The sequence below is a fragment of the Chionomys nivalis genome, chromosome 25, assembly GCF_950005125.1.
Source record: "Chionomys nivalis chromosome 25, mChiNiv1.1, whole genome shotgun sequence".
NCBI lineage: Eukaryota > Metazoa > Chordata > Mammalia > Rodentia > Cricetidae > Chionomys > Chionomys nivalis.
The window spans coordinates 6,845,288-6,852,362 of NC_080110.1; positions in this window are offsets into that span (position 1 = coordinate 6,845,288).

The window sequence follows — 7,075 nt, forward strand, 5'->3', positions numbered from 1 at the left end:
TTCAGGCTGGAGCGGTTCTTTCTTCATTGCTTGTGGCCTTGGCATTTTGAAAAGCCCAGGGCACACTGTCCTGATCCTGGTGCATTCTGGAGTCTGTGACATTTTCAAGGGAAGTGATTTAGATTATGCACGATGGCCTGATGACACAGAAGGGCAGAAGGGCAGGCCTGCATGACTGGCATGAAGCACTGGAGGTTGCTTTGTTGCGTTACTGGTGAGGTGGACTTTGATGCCCAGGGCTCTCAGCTCCCCGTCAGGCTTCTTCATTAGGGTGTTTCCTTTCCCTCTGTGATAGGTGGTGGTTTGTGGGAGAGACTTCTGAAACCATGAAATAGTTTGCTCATCAACTCATTAATCTTCACGTCAGTAGATGATTCTTGTTGCCCTATTATGAGACGAGTTCACTCTGTAGCCCTGGCTGGCTTCACACTTGTGATGATTCCTGCCTTAGTTTCTGGAGTGCTGGGATTAATAGCATGAGGCACCATGCCTGAGTTCATACTCATGATTTTTTTTTTTGTTTGTTTGTTTTTGTTTTTCGAGACAGGGTTTCTCTGTAGCTTTGGTGCCTGTCCTGAACTTGCTCTGTAGACCAGGCTGGCCTCAAACTCACAGAGATCCGCCTGCCTCTGCCTCCCGAGTGCTGGGATTAAAGGTGTGTGCCACCACTGCCCGGCTGTTCTTTTGCTCTTTATTAGACCATCAGGTTCTTTAGACAGGCAAAGAATCACAGCTTCACAGAGTTAAATAAGCGCAGTGTAAACAAAAACGACACACCTGAAAATAATATTCTACATTATTTAGTTGCTTTTATTTTTCCAGATGATTTTTGCATGAATCCAGGGTAGTCTCACGCTCATTCATGGCAATCCTCCCCATCTCCTGAGTGCTAGGATTACAGGTGTGTGTCACCATACCTGGCTAGGACTCAGGCTATTGAATCTACTCACTCCAACCATTCCAAATTACAGAATGGAATTAAAGCCATTTGCTTAAGCTGAGAAGTGGTCGACTTCCTGCACACCTGAACAAATAGATAAATCCTACACGGGGTGGGGGGATAGGGAGCTGGAGCGATGGCTCTGAGGTTGGTGGGGAGTAGGGAGTTGGAGAGACAGATCTGAGGTTGGGGGGAATAGGGAGCTGGAGAGACAGCCCTGAAATTAAGTATGCACTGCTTCTACAGAGGACTTGATTCCCAGCACCCACTTCATTTGGTTCACAAGTGCCCTCAACTCCTGAGGCTTTGGCGCCCTCTTCTGGCGTCTGTGGGCACCTGTCTGTCTCTAAACACACAGAAGCACAACACATAATTAAGCTATAATATATATTAGGATTCTATCTATCTATCTATCTATCTATCTATCTATCTATCTATCTATCTATCTATCTATCTATCTATCTATCTATCTTCCTTCTACAAGGACTGGTTTTGCTTATTAAAGGATCCTCAGCACATGTTCAAAAATTGTTCCGTAAGGCCGGGCGGTGGTGGCGCACGCCTTTAATCCCAGCACTCGGGAGGCAGAGGCAGGTGGATCTCTGTGAGTTCGAGACCAGCCTGGTCTACAAAGGGAGTTCCAGGACAGGCTCTAAAGCTACAGAGAAACCCTGTCTCGAAAAACCAAAAAAAAAAAAAAAAAAAAAAAAAAAAAAAAAAAAAAAGAGAGAGAGAGAGAGAAAAAGAAATTGTTCCGTAAATGCTGACTGAATGATAAGCAAGCTCACCTTGGAGATATCTGAGCTATCATTCCAAGTCTAAGTCCAAAGATCTCTCCACAGGGCAAAGTCACAGGCAAAGTCTTTTGTTGAAGTCACTTATCACATTACTGACAGCTCGAAATAGACTTCTCTGCCTGGCAGTTTTCTAGTATTGGATTAGAACCAGGCTAAAAGGTTATTCTTTTTTTTTTTTTTTAATATTTATTATGTATACAATATTCTGTCTGCAGGCCAGAAGAGGGCACCAGACCTCATTACAGATGGTTGTGAGCCACCATGTGGTTGCTGGGAATTGAACTCAAGACCTTTGGAAGAGCAGGCAATACTCTTAACCGCTGAGCCATCTCTCCAGCCCCCTAAAAGGTTATTCTTTAGTGTCCCTTTTTTATTTAAAATTTATTGTCAATGCACAAGTAGATGCACGTGTGTGCACGCATGCACGCACGCGCATGCGCGCGCGCGCACACGCGCACACACACGCGCACGGCACAAGGGTGGAGGTCAGAAGAAAATTTGCAAGTTCTCTCCTTCCATTGTGGGTTCTGGAGATCCAACTCAGGTTCCCAGGCTTATGGGGAGGCATCTTTACCCACTGAACCATCTCACGAGTCCCAGGGTTTCTTTCTCAAGGTGCTCTGTAGATATCCTAAATGGCTAGAAAGTGGTTTCTGTAACTGTGACTGCTTTTTTTTTTTTTTTTTTTTTTTTTTGAGAAAGGGTTTCTCTGTGGTTTTGGAGCCTGTCCTGGAACTAGCTCTTGTAGACCAGGCTGGTCTCGAACTCACAGAGATCCGCCTGCCTCTGCCTCCCGAGTGCTGGGATTAAAGGTGTGCGCCACCATCGCCCGGCACTGTGACTGCTTTTACCTGACAGAACCAACCTCTACAAAGTCTGAGGCTCCCCTCTTGCCCATGGTGAAGTTCCAGGAACCCAGCATCTTCCCTTAGGTGTGGTAACCACTGCTTTCAGTTATTGTCTCTGTGTGTAGCCTGACTTCTTTGTTCCGGTTCTCCAGTGTCTCTTTAACCAATTCCCATATGAAACATTTTGTTCAAATAACTAGTATGATATGCTTATTGTAAAGGAATTGGACAATTCAAAATGTTGAGTTAAGCAGAACATTCTGTTTTATTTGAAAAGAACCTGGGCTATAGCCAAAGTTAACCAAGCACATTCTTTTTTTTTTTTTTTTTGGTTTTTCGAGACAGGGTTTCTCTGTGGTTTTGGAGCCTGTCCTGGAACTAGCTCTTGTAGACCAGGCTGGTCTCGAACTCACAGAGATCCGCCTGCCTCTGCCTCCCGAGTGCTGGGATTAAAGGCATGCGCCACCACCGCCCGGCCCAAGCACATTCTTCAACACTTGTCGGTGGGGAGCCCTTGGGCTGCATTTTCCCAGCTTGCTTGCAAATTTCTAAACAGCAGAAAACATGAGCCCTGGAAATGACTTGGCCATAAGGGATCCTGTGGATGGCTTAGAGGGTAAGAGGACTCGCCAGTTCTGAGTTTGGTATCTGGAACCCACATAAAGGAGAGAACCAAGTTAATAAAGATGCCCTCTGCCCCCCATCCCCACGTGCCACCTACACAATACAATAATACTTTTAAAAATGAACTATTCCAGCATTCAGGCAGGGGGTAGTGACTTCACACACCATAGGGCACTGGTGGGCTGGCCATCTAACTGGGTAAATTTGATGATGAGAATTTTTTATTTCCTGTCCATGGCGATGTGGGACCAAAACCACATTTCCCAGGTTTTCACGTGCGCTGTCAAGACTGAGTGATCACAAGAGCACTAGGGAAGCTGTGGGCATTTGGGTCCTGGAACAGTGATCACACACTAGCCTTGCGTTTACCCTAAGCAGACCTTGCCTCTGTAGCTCAGAACAGCACCCTCCCCCATCTCTTCTCAGTATCTGTTCTCTGGGTTCTACCCTTCCTCATTCCTCTCCAAGTCTAGCTGGATTGTAGCTTGTATTATTAGGAATGGAAACAAAATAACAAAAGGTTACTTATCCTATTTCCTATTAACTGACTTTTTTACTCATCTACCCGTGCCCCAAGTTTTTTGAAATTACATAAACATAATAAAGTCTAATAATTTTGCCTTTTCTTGGGGAGGGGCTTGGTTCGGGTTTTTTTTTTTTTTTTTTTTGTTTTTTTGAGACAGGGTTTCTCTGTGGTTTTGGAGCCTGTCCTGGAACTAGCTCTTGTAGACCAGGCTGGTCTTGAACTCACAAAGATCCGCCTGCCTCTGCCTCCCAAGTGCTGGGATTAAAGGCGTGCGCCACCACCGCCCGGCTTGGTTCGGGTTTTGAATTAAGAGTCCAGCTAGGTCGCCCAGAATGGTTGAGAGCTTGCTGTGGAGCCTGGACCGATGATCCTTCTGCCTCGGTCTTGGAGCGCTGAGACTAAAAGCCTGATTTCTAACAGTGCTTTTGACCTAGCATGTAATAAAAACAAAATTCACAGGAACTTAACTTAGGTTTGCCCTACAGTAAGCAGAATAACTCACCATGTTATTTACGTTGAGTCATACAACACCAAACGTAGTGACATTTTATTTGTATTTTAATAAATAAAGCTTGCCTGAAGTTCAGAGAGTAAAACAGCCACTGATCAGCTTTACAGACCAGGCAGTGGTGGCACACTCTGATCTCAGTAGCCACACTAGTTTGTCATAGAAACCGGGCAGTAGTGGTGCATACCTTTAATCCCAGCCCTAGAGAGGAATGTAAGACAGGAGGAGACAGCCCTCAGACAGTCTCATTCTGAGATTCCTAGAGGCAGGATCGCCATTTTCAGACTGAAGTAAAGGTAAAAGCCAGTGGCTGGCTGCTTTGCTTTTCTAATCTTCACGTTGAACCCCAATTTCTGTCTTTGGGTTTTTATTAATCGTGCTACAACCAAAGCGTACCCTTTTAGTAAAATCCTTTGGATTAAATTTTTGGGATGACAGCTAGTGTTTTTCTTGTACTTACTGGTGTATTGTTCGAGACAGTGTCTTGCTATTGTAGCACGAGTGGTGACAACTGAAGTTCATTTGCCTGAGGCTCCCAAGTGCTAAACTTATAAGTGTCTGCCACCTAACAGTATTTTGTTTTGAGAAAGAGTCTCACTATATGGGGGCTGGAGAGATGGTTAAGAGCACCGCCTGCTCTCCCGAAGGTCCTGAGTTCAATTCCCAGCAACCACATGGTGGCTCACAACCATCTGTAATGAGATCTATGCCCTCTTCTGGCTTGCAGGCAGAGTACTGAGAATACTGTATACATAATAAATAAATAAATCTTAAAAAAAAAAAAAAAAAAGAGTCTCACTATGTAGTCCTGTCTGTCCTGGGACTCACTACATACACCAGGCTGGCCTCAAACTCATAGAGATCCACCTGCCTCTGCCTCCCAAATGCTAGGATTAAAGGTGTGCACCACCACCACCCAGCTTGTTGTTGTTTAAGACAGGGTCTCTTGGGGCTGGAGAGATGGTTCAGTGGTTGAAAGCACTGGCTGCTCTTCCAGAGGACCCGGATTCAATTCCCAGCACCTGCATGGTAGCTCACAACTATCTATAACTCCATTGAGCTTCAGCATCCTCATAGCCACGACTGGAGTACTCGAGACTTACGCCAACCACTGGACACGGCACTACTGAGCGGCACGCTTTCCAACACAGACAATACGGTACAAGCCAGGACAATTAGGTTCAGCTCTGTTGTGAGACAGGCCGGGATGGGTACTTCAGCTGGGCCAGCCTCAGTCTCTGGGTTGTCGATTTGCTGTGGTTATGGATACGCCAGCTGCCAGCTGTGTATGTACCAGTGGACACCAAGCACACAGTAGTTTGAAAGCGTTTCAAAATCAAAGTTCGCTTTCCCTCCAAATTTGGTTTTCCTGTCGAATCCCTACCATGATTTTTCACTCAGTCCAGATTTAATCACATCTACCAACCATCTTAGTTAACATACTACCAATTTGCTTCAATCAGTTCAAAGCAAACATTTCAAACAACCATCTATAGTAGTGTTGGCACTCTCTACCAATATCCCAAGCTCTTGGGAGGAGGATTCTGAGTTTGAGACCTCCCAAGAAAGCTTTGTTCCAGGACAGGCATGGTGGTACGTGCCTCTATTTCCAAAGATCAAGAACTCAAAGCAGGAAGGGGAATGACCTTAAATTTAGAGCTAGCCTGGGCTATACAGAGTCAGAACCAGGGCACTGCACATATTAAGCACACACTATAACCACTGAGGCATACTCCTGGCCTGTCCATATGAAAAAGAAATTGAAGCTGGTGACACTGCAGCCCTGGCTGGCCATGAACTCATGATCCCCCTATGTACTAAGATTACAGGCGCGTGCCGACATGCTTATCTCAAGAGAATTTTATTCACTAAAGTAGTACTCTAACTAAAGAAGCAAAGCCAGCATTGCTTCCCACTGCCTTTTCAAATCTACACAAGCGCGATGCCACCTCCCGATACAACCTTCCACCTCGGAACTGACCCACAAGCAGCAGGACACGGCAAAAGCGGAGGCATGCTACTTCTGAGGCTGCGTTTACACAAAGGCCACGTGTTACCATGGAAAGCAGCAAGTGCAACTTAAGAATCCAGACCAATGGCAAGCGTCAGAGCCTTTTCCTGCGGAGACTATTACTAATAAGTGGATGAGGAGGCACGTGACGGCAAAGGAAGAGCTGTTTGGAAGACAGGAAACAAAAACAGAAAACGAGTTAGCACAACCAAGCAAGGCTTGCACTTAAATGTCCACAGAAGGAAGATTAAAACAAATATGATTAATAATAATAATAATATAAAAAAGTTGGGCAGTGGTGCACACCTTTAATCCTAACACTTGGGAGGCAAAGGATCTCAATGAGTCTGGGGCCAGCCTGGTCTACAAAAGCTAGTTCCAGAACAGGATCCAAAGCTAGAGAAACCCTGTCTCAAAAAACCAGAAAGAACTGAGTTACTTAACCCACAAGGGTACACAAAGGGCTTGGAACTTGAGGTACTAACTATCAAGGTTGAAAATGGAGCAGGATGGGGCTGGAGAGATGGCTCAGTGGTTAAGAGCATTGCCTGCTCTTCCAAAGGTCCTGAGTTCAATTCCCAGCAACCACATGGTGGCTCACAACCATCTGTAATGAGATCTGGTGCCCTCTTTTGGCCTTCAGGCATACACACAGAAAGAATATTGCATACATAATAAATAAATAAATATTTAAAAAAAAAGAAAATGGAGCAGGACGGAATTGATCTACAGCTACACAGAATCAACCTAAGCATTTCTTTTTGAACGAGAAAGAAAAATACCTACCCATAGGATGATTATGAAGTCCAACTCCATATACA